Source organism: Lemur catta, chromosome Y (genome assembly GCF_020740605.2).
Source record: "Lemur catta isolate mLemCat1 chromosome Y, mLemCat1.pri, whole genome shotgun sequence".
Classification (NCBI taxonomy): Eukaryota; Metazoa; Chordata; class Mammalia; order Primates; family Lemuridae; genus Lemur; species Lemur catta.
Window position 1 is genome coordinate 926,894 of NC_059156.1, and position 17,922 is coordinate 944,815.

Consider the following 17,922-nt stretch of genomic DNA (forward strand, 5'->3'; position numbering starts at 1 on the left):
TGGTCGGGGTGGAGGTGGGGGTGTGATGCCCTGTCTGGGGGTGTAATTGTTGTTGTCCTGGGGCTGTTTTAGACAGTAACAAAATACGTTCTAATTTACGTTAGAGGTAACTTTCTTGTAAAGAAGTCTCGGTGTAAAAGCACCAAGGATGACATCTGCAAATGTCTCCGAGGTTAGGCAGACAAGGGCTTTTCTTCACAGCGAAGAGCAAACAAGAGTGGACAGAAGGTGGGAGGGAGGGCAGGATGGGGTGGCGGGGTCCGGTCCCAGATCAGAGAGGTTTCCCGCTGAAGTCAGCCTGTTCTCAGGGGAGGCAGACCCAGGCCTCTCTGTTGGCTCAGTCTGAGCTTGGTCAAAGTGCAGCAGCCTCGGAGGAGGCGAGAAACTGAAGGAAAGTTTGGTTAACAAATAGTTTGTTCTAATCACTTGAGGATACAACTGTTCAGCACATTGTTTATAAGGCAAAAGTAAAACTTTGTGGTCTGTCTGGCTTTGTGATAGGTGAAAAATAGAGCGTAATCTAAACCAAATGGAAAAGGCCTCGTCTGCAGTCGGCTGCTCTCACTGAACATAGAGGCTATGGGATTTCTTCACTCACACTGTTCTCCAGGACATCCATCCTGTTCCCCTGCCACATTTCCTCGTCCCCTACGGCTCTTTCACTCGGCTGTTCCTTAGCCGTATCCTTACAGAAAACTAGTAACAATAATTACAATGTTTTGCTGAGTTCTGTGAGTGCCTCTGTCCAGTTATTGGACTTGAGGAGGGCGACAGAAGCCCCTGATTCATGGGCAGTTGGTCGGAGGCATCGATGGGCCCCAGGGCTTGCCACTGGCATCTGCAGTGGCGACGGTGTTGTGGGACTGAGCCCTGAACTTGTGGGCTGTGTGCGGACTCTGGGTGGCGTCAGTATTGAATTGCTGGACACGCAGCTGGTGTGGAGACTTGGTAGGTGTTCAGCAATCCCCGCACACGCGGTGTCAGGAAAGAGGCATCACAGGTCAGACCTCAGAGTGACTCTCGGTGTTTGGCTGCTGGTGAGAACTGTGACCGTGGAGGAGGGTGAGTGTCCACGCTGCCAGGAGGGGACAGGATGTGTGGGGCTCCCAGAGTTAAATTTCCCAGCTGTTGAGGTTTCTGTCTCTCCCCAGGAGGGAGCCACCCTGGACTACGTCTCCATGGTGCTTGTGGTCTCCAAGGTGGGGACCCTGGTCAGCCTCCTGAGTGTGGGGTTCCTTGTGAACTGTGGAGGAAACAGGCTGCTCACCTGAGCTGATTCCATTTTGTTTCTTTTATAAAATCTTGCTGCCATGTACTTTTAGTTCATCCAAGCATTTAACAGTTTTTAATTTTTTTTTTTTTTTTTTTTTTTTTTTTTTTTGAGACAGAGTCTCACTCTTTTGCCCTGGCTAGAGTGCCGTGGCGTCAGCCTAGCTCACAGCAACCTCAGACTCCTGGGCTCAAGCGATTCTCCTGCCTCAGCCTCCTGAGTAGCTGGGACTACAGGCATGCGCCACCATGCCCGGCTAATTTTTCTATGTATATTTTTTTGGTGTCCATATAATTTCTTTCCATTTTTTAGAAGAGACGGGGTCTCACTCTTGCTCAGGCTGGTCTCGAACTCCTGAGCTCAAACGATCCACCCGCCTCGGCCTCCCAGAGTGCTAGAGTTACAGGCCTGAGCCACTGTGCCCAGCCCATTTAACAGTTTTATTCCATGATTTGAGTGTGAGATTTGTTTTCTTACTTGAAAATGTGAGTGGATTGAGTCATATGGTGTGAAGAAGCAAAGAAGGTTCTCGAGATAAACAGTTTTATGCTGTGTGCAAACACTAAGAATGTAACCCCCATGGACTCAGCGCAGGGAGAACAGACAGCCGTGGGCAGCCCCGGGGGTCCCCAGATGTCGCCTACCTTCCGCACCCTGAGCCGACTGCAGGGCTGGTTCTTACTGTGCTTTGTGAGTTCACCGTCGAGTTGTTGTGAAGCAGTTTTGCTCGGTCTTTCCTGTTGTGAGTTTTCAGTGGCTTAATGCCACCTTTAATATTCCATGAATATTATGCTGAAAAGGTTTTTTGTGGTTTCTGTGGCTGGCTCTGTGGCTGCCGTGCTGCCCTCCGGGGCTGTGTGTCACTCAGTGTACTCCCCCTTGCACAGCTAGTGGGACTTTAGTGTTTGAAGTTTGTTAAGGGTTGTTGAGAAGGCCATTTTTGTTTTGTCCCCAAGTGCTAATCCTTTATGAGTTTTTTTACCTAAAGGGAGAAACGGAGGCACAAAATATAATTTCAGAGTTTACTTGAGCCAAGGTGGGAACAGTTGCCTGGAAGACTGAGACCAGAGTAACCGTGGATGTGAGCTCTGTTTGGTCTTTTTTATAAGCAGACTTTTAAAGTCAAAAAGGGGGAGAAGGAGTGGAGCAATATGAAGTTGTCCCAGGAATTGTCATCAGTTTGCAGAAACGACATTGATTAGTGACTGGCTCTACACTGTTGAACTACAGGGTGTGAGTTACGGTGCTCAGCGTGTGGCTTTGTTAGTGACTTTGTAGCTACTTGTGCTGTCAGAGTCCACACAGGAAACAGGGTTTGCAGATGATTTCTTAGTTCAGGGGTCGGTGGGGAGTGGGCATGGCTGCTGTCACAGTCCTGTGCCCTTCTGGGCCTAATAATTTAGAGAAGGCGGCATTCCTGAACTGACAACTTTGTTTTCTTTATAATTTCCCCTTTTTGATCACAATCCTTCTTTTTAAAAACATTGATTAAATTCTGACTGTTAAGATGTTCTTCACTGTCGGGAAGGCTCGTGGCCATGTAGTCCTATCCTACGTTGGGATGGCGTTAGAGGAGACATTTCAGTGAGGAATTAAAGAGCAGCAAACAGCCAAACTGGGATGCTCTCAATAGAGTGGCAGAAATGAGATTTTAGCCAAATCACTGATTTACATAGCTGGTGTTGCTTATTTTAAATTTTCTACTCTTTGGAATACTATAATTTTAATTTTCCTAGAAGTAAAACAGCAATGCATGTGTTAATAATTTGAATAGCAAAAATACTAAAAGAATGCCAGAACAATAAGAAAATACTTATTTCATTAGGGATCCAGCTAAAAACATCAGCATGAAAATTCAATCCAGGGTTTTTATAGACCCTGTTGTAGGTCAAGTAGCTTCTTTTCTAATTTTTCCTGGATGAGATTCTACTTCATGGGGACTATTTATATATATATATACAACAAAGGTGTTTGCCACCACACATACACCTCCTTGCTCCGGCAATATATAATCTAAAGCAACGTGCTTGCCTAGTACCTCCTCGGCCAGTGAATCAGTAGCTATTTGTTGAGCTGTGATGGAGGGAGTAGTTTCATCAGCATTTTTTCTTTAGGTTATACAAAGATTTCTAATCATGTGTTGATGAGAATTGACAGCCACCAAGGCACAGGTGCCCACCCTGTGAAGTGCATGGAGCTATCTCCTTGGTGGCTAGGAAGATAATTAGCATTTGCCCCCAGTAGAAGTTGATCTAAGTTCATGCCTAGAGAAAAGTCTGAGGGAAGTAGCAGAGTGTTGGTTTTCCTCAGATCTATGTAGAGATAGAGGGGTGATAAAATATCCTAAGAGACTTTGTCCCTTAATTTAGCAGCACAGGGATTGTTCAACAACACCTGATACTTTTTCAAACAGTGCTAGAGTGAATCTTACTTGATGGTGTTTCTAGTAAATAAAGTATCCATGTTGCAGGCCATGATCTTTGATGTTTACATCACCAAAGAGCACCCTGTTCAAAGAAGTTTTTGTTTTGTTTTGTTTTGTTTTAAATATGAACGCTTCCCGAATTTCCGTGTCATCCTTGCACAGGGGCCATGCTAATCTTCTGTGTGCTGTTCCAATTTTAGTACATGTGTGTGCTACCGAAGCAAGCATGGAAGAAACTTTAATTAATTTAAAATTTTTAGTGAGGAGCTTTGTAAGGCCTTGGCAGTAATGAAGAATATCGGCTTTGAGGAGAGCTGGCTGTAGGCTACTTCAGCCGGGTGGATGCACCTTCCTGCTGCTATTTTAAGGGAGAAGGTTGATGTTTTCCAAACGGGGTAAAACGTAAGTTCAACAGAACTAACAGAAGAGTCTTAGGCCAGGGAAGGTTCAAAGTTTCTATAAACTTTGCCAGTTGATTTTGTATTAGCCCATGTATATATTCCACCAGTCTGGAAGAATAAGGGTGATATGCACAATGGAAATGCTAAAAAGTTGGCCCTGTATTACAGATAGACAAATTATTTTACAGTAAAAAGAGTCTGTCAATCTCTGAAGATGAGAAGGAAGTCTCCAGGAAGAAACAGGACAGCACACAATTGATGAAGAAATTTTGTCATTTTATTTCTTTTCATAGTTTACTCAAAAGGTGAACCAAAGTCTTTTATTATCTCTTATCAATACTTCATGAAAATCTTATTTAAAAGATAAAACCAAATTTTATCTTTATCATTGTGAAAGCCAATTTTAATAAAACCTTATGAAAAGATCTAGCCAATGTCAATCAGCTCTGACCACACAAGATTTGTATAAACCTTTTATAACCTCTTATATTTTTCCCATTCTCTTTTTTCTCCAGTCTTCTACATCCATTTAGTTCACTTCATGTTTTTCTTCTTGTATTCTTTTTTTTTTTTGAGACAGAGTCTCACTTTGTTGCCCGGGCTAGAGTGAGTGCCGTGGCGTCAGCCTAGCTCACAGCAACCTCAAACTCCTGGGCTTCAGTGATCCTACTGCCTCAACCTCCCGAGTAGCTGGGACTACAGGCATGTGCCACCATGCCCGGCTAATTTTTTCTATATATATTTTTAGTTGTCTAGATAATTTTTATTTAGTAGATAATTTTTATTAGTAGAGACAGGGTCTCGCTCAGGCTGGTCTTGAACTCCTGACCTCGAGTGATCCACCCGCCTCAGCCTCCCAGCGGGCTAGGATTACAGGGGTGAGCCACCACGCCCAGCCCTTGTATTCTTTTAATGCCACTTTTAAATAAACTCTGTCCTAGGGAAAATTAAATTTTTTGGGAAAAAATACATCTTTATATCTTTTTTATAACCTTCTTCACCAGAAAACACATCTTATTTTCTTCATATGCTCTGTATGTAGAATTCTTTCTGTTCTCATCTCTAGCTTTAGTTACCATATGGTAGTCAGAATTTTAACCCTTGTTAATCTTAGTTTATAGTGAAGACCTAAGAAATAAGCAACTTTTGGGGGACAGGGTCTCAGTCTGTTCCCTGGGCTAAAAGATGGTGGCATAATAATGGCTCACTGCAAGACTTCTGGGCTCAAGTGATCCTACAGGCACGGCCTCCTGAGGAGCTAGCAGTCCAGGTGCATGCAGTCATGCATGGCTATTTTTTTTAATTATTACTTTTTGTAAAGACAGGGTCTTCCTGTCTTGGGCAAGCTGGTCTCAAACTCCTGGGGTGAAGCAATCCTCCTGCCTCAGCCTTACAAAGTGCTAGGTTGACAGGTGTCAGCCACTGCACCTATTTGTCACATGCTAACACTTCATGGGTACATCTTATCTAGTTTTCAGACAGGGTCTCACTCTGTCACGCAGCCTAGAGTACGGTGGCATGAACATAGCTCACTGTCACCTCAAACTCCTGGGCTCAAGTGACCCTTCCAGCTCAGCCTCATGGGAGCTGGGATTACAAATGCGTGCTTCCACACCCAGCTACTTTTTCCATTTTTGTTTTGTTTTGTGTAGAGACAAGTTTTCACTGTGTTGTCCAGGCTGCTCTTGCAGTCCTGACTCAAGCTGTCCTCCTGCCTCAGCTTCCAAAGTGCTAGAATTACAGATGTGAGCCACCACACCCAGCCAACATTTATAATTTTTAAAACTGAGTTTTCTAGTGTCCCTGCCTCTTTATGGACTACAGTCGCTCCTAGAGCACAGTTAGACCAAATTCCCACAAAACCACTCCCACAGGGTCACAGTCAGCAGTCCCGGCCCTGTCGTTCAGTGCCCCTGGCGTCTTCAGACTCGAAACCGACCCAGACACCCTGGGGCTCCGCCACCCACCCAGCAGGGTACACGCACGCCAGGTCAGCCCGAGAACCTCCAGCTCTGCTGTGTCATCCTGCCCAAACGCCAGGCAGTGTGCAGCAGGTGCTGCTTCCCCACCTCTCTGGGCCGTAAATCTGCAGCTTCAGATTCTGAATCCAAGGCCAGGGATCGTTCAGGATGCTCTAGAGCTGCCTGCAGGAGGGCCCCTCCCGCCAGTCTTCCTTCTTCAGCGTGAAACCCAAGGATTCGGAAGCAAGTGGGATTTCTCCTTGAATATACACACAAGACGTGGCCTCCACTTGGGCTTCACAAGACAGGGCCAGACTTCACGCTGGGGATGTACGAAATGCCCACGGTGGGGTAGTGCCTGCGGCAGGAGAGACTAACCTGAAAGACTTCTCTAGGTGGAGCTCCTGTAATTTTCCAGATCTTCTCCAGTCACCTGCTTTAACTGTGGGTGTGGCTTCCAGTGGTCAGTATAAAATCTGGAAGTGAAAACAGTCATCAGCATTGAATCCAACACTTCCATGGACACCAGATCCTACCTTGAACAACATAAGAAGGGAGAAGGTCGATTACCATTGAAAGGTCAGGACCACAAAATATCTAGAGCCATGACCAGAACTCCCCCTGCCTGTACCCGGTGTCACTGGGGCAGTGTGTTCCTCCTTTTCCCCGGGGTTGGCTGGTCAGGGACACATGATATGACACCTTTATCCACAGTCAGCTGCTCCACCAGGGCAGGCTGCTTCCCCGTCCTGACCCCACAGCGTCAGCCTGAGTCTCTCCTGCCTGCATCACCATGGAGACATCAGCCCAAGCTCACTAGGGACCCTGTCACCAACACCCGGAAGTCTTGGAGAGACTGAGGATGTCCTGTGCAGATTGAGGTCAGGATGACAACAGGGTCGAATTCTCCTTCCATCCAAGAGGGATAGCGATGTGTCATCCAGGATTTTTCTCTCCTTTCACAGAAGGGATGGCCTAGGTTGGTCCCCAGATGGGAGTGACTCCAGTTTCCTGGCACTTGAGTAAAGAACAAGGAAGGGGTTTAGAGACTCAAACTGAAACATAAACCAGCTGGCTTCCGTAACTTCAAAGGGCCATGAGAAAAGCAGTGGGAAGCAGTCATGGTTGCTGCTGTTCAGGAACTTTCAGTCTAGAGCACGTGGGTAAATGGCTGAATTCAGCATCAAGTGGTCAGTACACAGAAGGGGAGGTTCTCTTAATGGAAGAATTTATCAGTATAAGCTTTTGCATCACAGAGGTTCTGGTTTGTTCTCTTCCGAATTTCCCGTGTCTCAAGGTATCTTTTATATGCCTCTCGGTTGTTTCTTTGACCCTTTAGTTGTTTAGGAGGTTGTGGTTTAATGTCCACAGACAGAGTAGCAAAATAAATCTTCCAGTTTTCTTCCTGCTGTTGATTTCCAGTTTTATCCCATTGTGATAAGAAAAAAAGCATGATATGATTTTCATTTTCTTAACTTCAAAAGTATTTTTTCTCTTGGTCCAACTTTTGATCTGTCCTGGAGAACATTCCATATGTTCTTAGAGGAATGTGTATTCTCATACTATTGGATAGAATATTATATGTATGTCTGTTAGGGCCATTTTGTATTAAAGTTCCTATTATTGAATTTCTGTCTATTTCTTCCTACAGTTTTGTTAGTGTTCACTTTTAAGCCATCCAGTAAAGTTGTAGATCACAAAATCAGCATTCAAAAATTATTTGCATTTCTATACACTAAAAAACTGTCAGAGAAAATTTAAGATAACAATCCCATTTACAAAAGCATCAAAAATTAACAGTTGTTATGACTCAGTTTAACAAAGAGTTGAAAGTTCTGTTCAGCAGGAATATATAACATATTGATGAAAGTAACTGAAGAAACAAATGGAAGGATACCCCTTGTTTATAGATTGAAAATTTATTATTTATAAAATACTCATAGTACACAAAGCAAACTACCTGTCCAATGTCATTCCTACTAAAATGTCAACGGCATTTTTCACAGAAATAGGAAAACATTCTAAAATTTCTATGGAACCACAAATGACCCCAAATAGATAACAGAATTTTGAGAAAGAAGAGCAAATCTGAAGGCATCACATTTCATATATTTAGGTGGTCCAGTGTTGGGTGCATGTATATTTTTAGTTGTTATGTCCTTGTCACAAATTAACCTTTTTTATTATACAGCAAACTCTTTGACCCATGCGAGAGGTTTTGCGTGGAAGGGCATTTTTTCTAATATGAGTATTATCACCCCTGCACTCTTTTGGTTATCATTTGCACGGAATATCCCTTTCTATCCTTTCACTTTTAACCTATGTTTCTCCTTAAATCAGAAGTGAGATTTTTGTGAAGAGCAGAAATACTTAATTTTTTTGTATTTATTTAGCCACTCTGGCAGTTTTACTTCATTTTCTGCTGCTCTAACAGAATAACAAAGACGGCGTAAATTATAAAGAACAGAAGTTTATTCGGGTCATGATTCTGGCGGCAGGGAAGACCAATGACCAATAATGTGGCACTGGCATCTGGTGACATCCTTTTTGCTGTGACATTAGGGGCTGAAGACAAGGGGGGGAGGGGGACAGTGTGCCAGAAAAGCACAGCCCTGGTGGCCTGATCACTTCTTGAAGCTCTTGTCCCTTAATTCCATCTCAATGGCCATTAAATGTAGCTTAAAGGTGGAAGGCAACATTTAACCAATGGCTGTCTTTTTATTGGATAATTTAATCCTTTTATTTGTAAAGTAATTATTGATAGGAAAGGACTGGCTAATGTGATTTTCTTGTTTTCTGTCTGGCTTATAGTTCCTTTGTTTCTTTCTTCCTTTTGTGCTGCATTCCCTTGGGTTGCCTTTTGTGTATTGTTTTTGCTGTTATGAGCTTTGATTACTTTCTCTTTTTATTTTGTATCTCTCCTGCAGTTTATTCTTCTTAGTGGTTATCATGAGACTTTCATAAAACAACTAACAATCTAATTTAAGACAGCAATTTAACTTTTATGCATAAAAAGTTCACCTTTCTTCCCCTCCACACATTTTATGTTAATACTATATATGCTATACTTTTATTTTGACATTATATATCCATTAACAAAATAGCTGTAATTATTTTTAATACTTTTGTAGCTTTTGTACTAGAGTTGAAAGTGATTTATGCACCACTACTACAATATTAGACCATAGTGAATTTTACTATTTGTTTAGCATTTCTAGTGAGATAAATACTTTCAAGGTTTTATATTGTTAGCATTCCATCATTTTAACTTGAGTAATTCCCCATAGCATTTCTTATAAGACAGATCTATTGGTAATAAATTACCTCAGTTTTTTGTTTTGTTGAAGAACATGTTGACCTCTCTCAAAAGACAGCTTTCTTAAATATACTTGGCAGGGGTTTTTCTACTGCTCTTGTAGCATTTTGCATATATTGTATACCTCCTACCTGGCCCGCAAGATTTCTGCTGGAAAATATGTTGGGAACATTGTAGATGTCTTCCTGCTTTCAACTTGCTCACTTTGTCTTTGAATCTTGACATTTTAAATATAATGTCTCTTTGGGCAATCTTCATTAGGTTTTTCCTGCTTTAGGTATTCTGAGCTTCATGAAACTGGATGTCAGGGCCGGGTGCGGTGGCTCACGCCTGTAATCCTAGCACTCTGGGAGGCCGAGGCGGGTGGATCGCTCGAGGTCAGGAGTTCAAGACCAGCCTGAGGGAGACCCCGTCTCTACTAAAAATAGAAATAAAAAAATTATCTGGACAATTAAAAATATATATAGAAAAAATTAGCCGGGCATGGTGGCGCACGCCTGTGGTCCCAGCTACTGGGGAGGCTGAGGCAGTAGGATCGCTTAAGCCCAGGAGTTTGAGGTTGCTGTGAGCTAGGCTGACGCCACGGCACTCACTCTAGCCTGGGTAACAAAGCAAGACTCTGTCTCAAAAAAAAAAAAAAAAAAAAAAAAAACTGGATGTCAATTTGATTTTCTATAATAGATTTGAAGAGTATTAAGACATTATATCTTTTAAAAATCACTTTATTCTTTTTCCTTCTCTTCTTCTGAAAATCCAAAAATGCATATATTTGTTCACTTTATGAGGCACTATAAAGGCCATGTGCTTTCTTTACTTTTTCTTTTTTTTCCCCTAATTGGCCAGTTTCAAATGACCTATATTTGAGTTTGCTGAAGTTTTATTCTGCATGATTGAGTCTCCTCTTAAAGCTTTTAATTACACGATTTAGTTCTTCAGTTGTGTACTTTATCATCAAGATTTGTTTGAGTTTTTTTTATGGTTTTCATTTCTCTATCAAAATTCTCATTTTGTTCATGCATTGTTACAGAAACCTTTTTTATTATCTATGTTCGTCTTTTATCTGATTGAAATTTCTTTAAAGTTGATAATTTTAATTTTTATGTTAGCCAATTCCTGTATCTCCTTTTTTTTGCAGATGATTACCACAGATTCATTAGTTTTCTTTGGTGGTGATCAGGTTTGCCCGATGGTTTATGATTTGTGTATTCCTGTGTTTGTGTCCCTGACTATGAAGGAGCACTCCCCTCTTTCAGTCATTATCGACTAGTTTGAGAAGTTAAATATCTTGCCATATTTCATCCATGGGCTGATGATATTTTCACGGAGATTCCAGTCAGTTGAGTTTGGAGCCAGGTCCCATGACTGCTACTGGGACTGTAGCGGATTCGTGGTTGGCAGAGCACTCAGTTATCAGGGCATCGTACACTCATGCATCCTGTCTATTCCCTGGGGAGACTGAGCTTTCTTCGAGATCTTGCTCAGTAGGACTGGCGCTGAGACGAGGAACTGCAGTGGTTTCTGCAGATCAGGGGCTTCTACAATAGGTGTGGCAAGTTTGTCTCAATGACAGGCTTCTGAGAGTGCTGTCACCCAGGTCTCTGGATGGGCAGGACTGACCCCTGATCCCAGCTGAGGGGGCTGTGACTGATTCACGGGGCTGCTGCAGCTGGGACCTCAGTCTTCGGTTCTGTCTCTTGGTCCATGGCGTGTCTCCCTGCAGGTGTTGGCGTGGGCAGGGCTGCTTCCAGACCTTGGCTGACAGGGACTGGAACTGAGTTCCAGGGATTCTTAGATCCACAGTGAGACTTGCGTTAGCAGGCCTGCCTTCATGGACGCAGACGGATGCGCTTCCAGACTGCTCCCAGGTTAGCCAGCCTGCTCCTGGGCTGTGACTACCTGCAGCTGGAGGCAGCCGGGTTCCAGTGTTGCTTCAAGATCCACATTCAGGGCTCGGTGTGGTGGCTCACGCCTGTGATCCTAGCACTCTGGAAGGCTAAAGCGGAGGATTGCTTGAGATCGGCAGTTTGAGACCAGCCTGAGCAAGAACGAGACCCTGACTGTCCTAAACACAGAAAAAATGTGTCGGGCGTGGTGGCATGTACCTGTAGTCCCAGCTCCTGGGGAGGCTGAGGCAGGATGATGGCTTGAGGCCAGGAGTTGGAGGTTGCTGTGAGCCAGGCTGACGCCACGGCACTCTCGCCCGGGCAACAGAGTGAGACTCTGTCTCAAGAAAAAAAAAAGATCCACATTCAGATCAGATTTGGTGGTGCTACATACAGGTCACAGATGGATGTTTCTCCCTGAAGATCCCAGTGCGGGCGGGAGTTCTTTTCCCCCGACCATTAATGAGAGGTGAAGAAAGTGGGTTTGGGGCTGAGTCAGGGGCCACAGACAAGACCAAGGGCATCAGGCCTCACCTGAGACACAGGTGGCTCTGAATCTTCCTGGGTATCTTGGCAGATGGTGCTAATGGCGAGACCAAGGGAAAGCGGACCGTAACTAGGTCCCCAGTGAGATGTTGCTACCTTTTGTTCTGTAGCTGGGACTGTGATTAGGCAGCCTGTCACATGGGTGAGGACCTGCCCTCTCACAGCGGCCTTACTGCTTGGTTTTGAGCTGCCCTAGGGCACCACAAGCTCAGTTCTGGATCCCGAAGCTCCCACAAAAGCAGTTTCATCTGGGCACGGCTGCTGCATTGCGCTGTAGGGTACAAATGGGGGGGAGGTCCTGTTCTGTCATCTTGGTGACGTCCTCTCCTGTGAGTTTCACTTTTGTAAATGTTGCATGTCAGTTTGTCTGGGACTTTTAGATTCAAAAGTTCTGAAGCAAAATGCTCACATTTACATGTAATATAAGAATTGAATTAGATTATGAGCAGACACCACATGTGTTAAAATGTTGGAAAGTTTAAGTTTACTGGAAGGAATAAGGAATCATGGAAATTTATATATCTCTTTTCTCAGCCTATATCTAAATGATGGTATAATTTAATCCAAAATGTTTGTTTTATGGCAGTAATTACATGACATTTTATAATGTTTATGTTGTTCCTTTATTTGGAAACATAAAACTTTGCTTAGCTACTAAGGACTGTATTATAGCCATTGTATGTTGTATAAAAGTAGTACCAATACACTCAACAACATAAGAAAGTTTCATTCACTTAAATTTTCTCAGTATGGCCTTTTATTAATGATTATAATGCATTTTATGGGAAATTTTACTACCATACCTTAAATAGCATTGATTCAATATGCCTGTTTTCAGGAGACTCAACCTGTCTTTTCCATTCCCTTTAACACTCCATACTAAAGGAAGCAGTAACCAGTCTTTAGGTAGCCCCAGAAAACCTGAGAGCTTTGGACACATGTTCCATTCTTTTCTTTGTTTTCTGAGAGAGAAACAAGGTCTGGGAAGATTTTTTTCCTGATTCCATTCTGCTGTGGTGCAGAAAGGTAACAGACTTAATTTCATTCTTTCTTAATTTCATTCTTCTTGGCTTTGTGCTCACTGTGGGGGTACTGCAAATTGTACTTTTTTTTTTTTTTTAAGCATGTTTTGTTAAGTTGGTGTATCAATGGAGAAACAAAGGCCTGAAGTTTTTGATTCAGTCATCATGCTGATGTCTTCAGCTTGGAATACTTTTCTATATGTTATTTGTAAAGTATATAGTAATCGGAATTTTAAATTTTTTTGGTATATTTCAGATATATTTTCTCATTTCACCCAAGTCCTGTGGACAAAGAAGTGCATAGAAGCTCCATTCCAGAAAGTGATACTGGGAAGGTTTGTGAGTTGTGGTCTTGAAAATTTACACGTACGGAAAGACTGGGAAAGCGCAGATGAGTGTGAAGGGCAGAATGGATGTTATGATGGACAGAACAAGTGTAGAACAACCACCCATAATGAAAATATCAGTGATACTGTAGGTCAAGAGCATAAAACATTTTGGAAAAAAGCTTCATTTATATCAGATACTTCTGCTGAACCATATGTTTCTCTAAGTAAATATCAGCATCAATTTTTGGAGCATAACTTTTATCAGAAAGAAAATTTGGAAATTCTAGACTGTGGTGTGATGAATGTTCCAAATAATAATTTGGACCAATTAAAATACAGAATTGGATTAAATGTTCAGTCAAACATTTCTGAAGATGTGATATCTAAAAATGAAGGTGAGATTTCTAAATATGATCGATTTGATAGGTCATTTGTTAAAAGTTTATTATTTTTCCACCAAAACATAATACCTTCTTCTACCAAAATCTCCAACAGTAATCACTATGGGAAAGTCTTCACTTGTTCATCTAATCAATATCATGGAATAGATAATTTGGGAAAATATCACACTTACAATAAAACTTTGATGCCCTTTAGCCAGGGTTCTACCCTAAATAATGACCAAGATATTTACATTGCAGACAGAAATAATCACTGCCGTAACTCTGAGAAAACCTCTAATGAAGTGTATAGTTCTAGAAAATATCCGAAAATGCATGTTCAAGAGAACGATTACAAATGTAACAAATGTAAGAAAGTCTTTTTTCAATACTCAAAGCTTATTGTTCATCAGTGTATCCATATTCAAGAGAAGCCTTACAAATACAATAAAGGTTTAGAAGCTTATACCCAGCCTTCAAAACATACTCAGCATCTTGGAATCCATTTTGGAGGAAATTCATACAGATTCAGTAAATGTGAGAAAGTCTTGAGTCAATCATCAAATCAAAGGGAACATAACATAATCCATGCTGAAGAGAAACTCTACAAATGTAAAGAATGTGGCAAATCTTCTAATCATATTTCACATCTTGTTAAACATCAGAGAATTCATACTGGAGAAAAATTTTACAAATGTGGTACTTGTAGCAAATCTTTTACTCGATCCTCAAGTCTTATTGTGCATCAGAGAATTCACACTGGAAAGAAACCCTGCAAATGTAAAGAATGTGGCAAAGTCTTTAACTGTAGTTCACGTCTTACTCAGCACCAGAGAATTCATAATGGAGAAAAATTTCACAAATGTAAAACAAGTAGCAGATCCTTTAGTCATTCCTCAAATCTTGTTGTGCATCAGAAAATTCATTCTGGAGAGAAACCCTACAAATGTAAAAAATGTGGCTTGTCCTTTATCTGGCCTTCAATCCTTAGACAACATCACAAAATTCATACTGGAGAGAAACCCTACAAATGTAAGGAATGTGGGAAAGCCTTTAAGTATAGGTCCCTTCTTACAAAGCACTACAGAATTCATACTGGAGAAAAAGTTTACAAATGCAGTACGTGTAGCAAATCTTTTACTCATTCCTCAAGTCTTATTGTGCACCGGAGAATTCATACTGGAAAAAAATTTTACAAATGTAATACATGTAACAAATGTTTTACTTATTCCTCAAGTCTTATTGTACACCAGAGAATTCATACTGGAGAGAAACCATATGAATGTAAGGAATGTGGTAAAGCCTTTAAAACCAGTTCACAACTTACTCAGCACCAGAGAATTCATACCAGAGAAAAATTTTACAAATGCACAACATGTAGTAAATCCTTTATTCGTTCTTCACATCTTATTGTTCATCAGACAATTCATACTGGAGAGAGACCCTACAAATGTAAAGAATGTGACAAATCCTTTAAGTATAGTTCACATCTTACAAAGCACCAGAGAATTCACACTGGAGAGAAATTTTATAAATGTAATAAATGTAGCAAATCTTTTATTCATTCCTCAAGTCTTACTCAACATCACAGAATTCACACTGGAGAGAAACCATACAAATGTGATGAATGTGGAAAAGCCTTTCAAAATAGTTCACATCTTATTCGACATCAGAGAATTCATACTGGGGAGAAACCCTACAAATGTAAAGACTGTGGGAAAACCTTTACCTGTAGATCATACCTTACTCGACATCAAGGAATTCATACTGGAGAGAAACCCTACAAATGTAAAGAATGTGGCAAGGCCTTTAACTGTAGGTCATACCTTACTCGGCATCAGAGAATTCATAGTAGAAAGACTCTATAGATATAGCAAATAAGAAAATAATATCCAAAATACATAACGTAGAAATTACCAAAAATATGACAGAAAAGGAAACCTTACGGATAAAATAAATGGAAGCATTTAATTAAAATGCAAATTTCATTCTATTGGGGGATTCCCAGAATAAAAAAACTAAAGCACAAACACTTTGAAATTTTATACCAAAACAGAATATCTATTATGGAGAATAATCCAAATTCAAAGCAATTATATGATTTTTTCATATGGTTCAAAGGAGCAAGAACGGCCGGGCGTGGTGGCTGACGCCTGTAATCCTAGCACTCTGGGAGGCCGAGGTGGGTGGATCGCTCACCATCAGGAGTTCGAGACCAGCCTGAGCAAGAGCGAGACCCCCGTCTCTACTAAAAAAATAGAAAGAAATTATCTGGACAACTAAAAATATATATAGAAAAAATGAGCCGGGCATGGTGGCGCATGCCTGTAGTCCCAGCTACTCGGGAGGCTGAGGCAGTAGGATCGCTTGAGCCCAGGAGTTTGAGGTTGCTGTGAGCTAGGCTGACGCCACAGCACTCATTCTAGCCTGGGCAACAGAGTGAGACTCTGTCTCAAAAAAAAAAAAGCAAGAACATAGTCATTCGATACTTTATTTGTGTTGACAGTATTTGACTTGCTTGAAAAGCAGGTATTGATGTAATTCAGCTCTCAATTCAGTTGATGCTGTGCCTTAATTTCTAGTGTTCATATGAAAATATATGATCTTTTCTCTGCATCAGAACTACTAGAGATTATTCTATATTAAGTGGATATAATTAATATGAATTTTTCCATGGCTGTATAATTAAGATGTAAAACCCATGATGAAAATCTAAAGGAAGATGCAGCTTGTCTTTGACTTATATTATAAAACATTCATGGATATAAGCATATGGTGCATGTTGAGAACGTGACTCTTCTGAGTTTAAGTGAGGGGACCAATCTGAATTTACTAAATAAATCATTTTTTCCAGTTGGTCCTTACACGGAACAAACTAGCCACTTAAAATGCTGAGTTATTTTCATAGTAGAATCAAGTAGAAGTCTTGAGTATTATTTGGTGTGATAGAAGACATAGTAGAAGTGTTGAATGTTACTTAATGTGATAGAAATTAATATGCCTTCACAGATATCAGTCAAAAGTAAAGATTACTCCTATCTGGAATGTTATAAATTATTTCCAATCAACATTCAGTAAATAATTAGCCTCACAGGGGTGGGAAACTTGTGGCCTTAAGGCAACCTATGTGGCCTTGTCGATTCTTAAGTGTGACCTTTTAACAGAATCTGAAATTTACGGAACAAATTTTTTTACTAAAAGCGGTATAGCAGACAAAGATGAAGCTTTTCTTACTCATTTGGTGCTTTAAAAACAACAATCTTGAAATCAGAAGACCACGGATGCCCCCACCACGTGATACCTCGAGAAAAATGCTCCTGGAGTTCTTGCAACTGTGTATTACCAGGGAGCATATACTGGATTTTCGGATGCTTTCTGAAGACTGTTTGAACATAATTTGTTTGAATCGATATAACTAACTGATTTTTAAAGTTTAACACAGATATGTAAAGAAGGAATTGTTATCCTGTCATCAACTTTACACTGTCTCATCATGTCTAAGACTGTGGATAACATGTGGAAATAACATTGTATTGGGTGACAGAGTGGCATGATTTCTCTAGTAATCTCAATTCCCTCGGGACTTAAAATTCCTATACTGGGAGGATATTGTCATAGTTACTATTTTGTATTCTTTTCTCATTTTTGTAATCACTGGGATATTGTGATAGTTATAATAAAGTTTCTGTGGGAGTATAATTAGAAAACATACTTTTTAGATCCTAAATCACTATTTATATAGTTTTGCCCCATAATTTTTTGCACATGCTCTCTGAGTCAAATGCATAGAATCTTCTTTTTATTTTAAGTTACTTAGAATGCAATATCTAAATATGCTAAGCTAATAGTTTATATAATCTAATCATTCTCAGAAATTAATTTGAAGATATGAGCAATTCTGCAGTGATATATTTAGTTATGCTTTGTTTAATATACTTTATTTTCTCCATTTTCAATTAGAGAATGAAACTACCTAGCCAAGCTTTTTTTTTTAATTGTTGTCTTCCTTTTAAGACAAATGTACTGATTTTACTGGACTGACTTTTTCAGATAGAAACAGAAGCTTCAAAAATCATGCAGTTGTTTTGACATTTATATAAAAGTAAGAAACACACAGGGCAGTGCTCTATGTGAAATAGATGCTTAATATTATGGAGCAAAACGTTCTTACTGGGGTGAGTTTGTAGATGTAGGTAAGAGACTGAAATGTCCAGAGTGGAGAACTGGCATCAGCTCTGCACGTGCAGAGGGGACATCTGTTGCCAGGCTGCGCAGCTGACTCTCTGAATTTAGAAAGAAAATGCATCTTGTACAATTTTGTGATCGTCTCCAGCTTTTCTCTCTCTTTTATTTTATCCCCACCTGCGTGTGCACCACAGCCCTTCTCCC

The 17,922-nt window shown here is 40.9% G+C and overlaps 1 non-coding gene across 1 annotated transcript; it reads right to left on the bottom strand.

Annotated features, from left to right (window-relative positions):
- Positions 1–3,812: 3,812 nt before the first annotated feature.
- Positions 3,813–3,921, bottom strand: LOC123629108. The gene has a single exon (XR_006731906.1). It is a non-coding gene; the product is annotated as a U6 spliceosomal RNA (small nuclear RNA).
- Between the last annotated feature and the right edge of the window lie 14,001 nt (positions 3,922–17,922).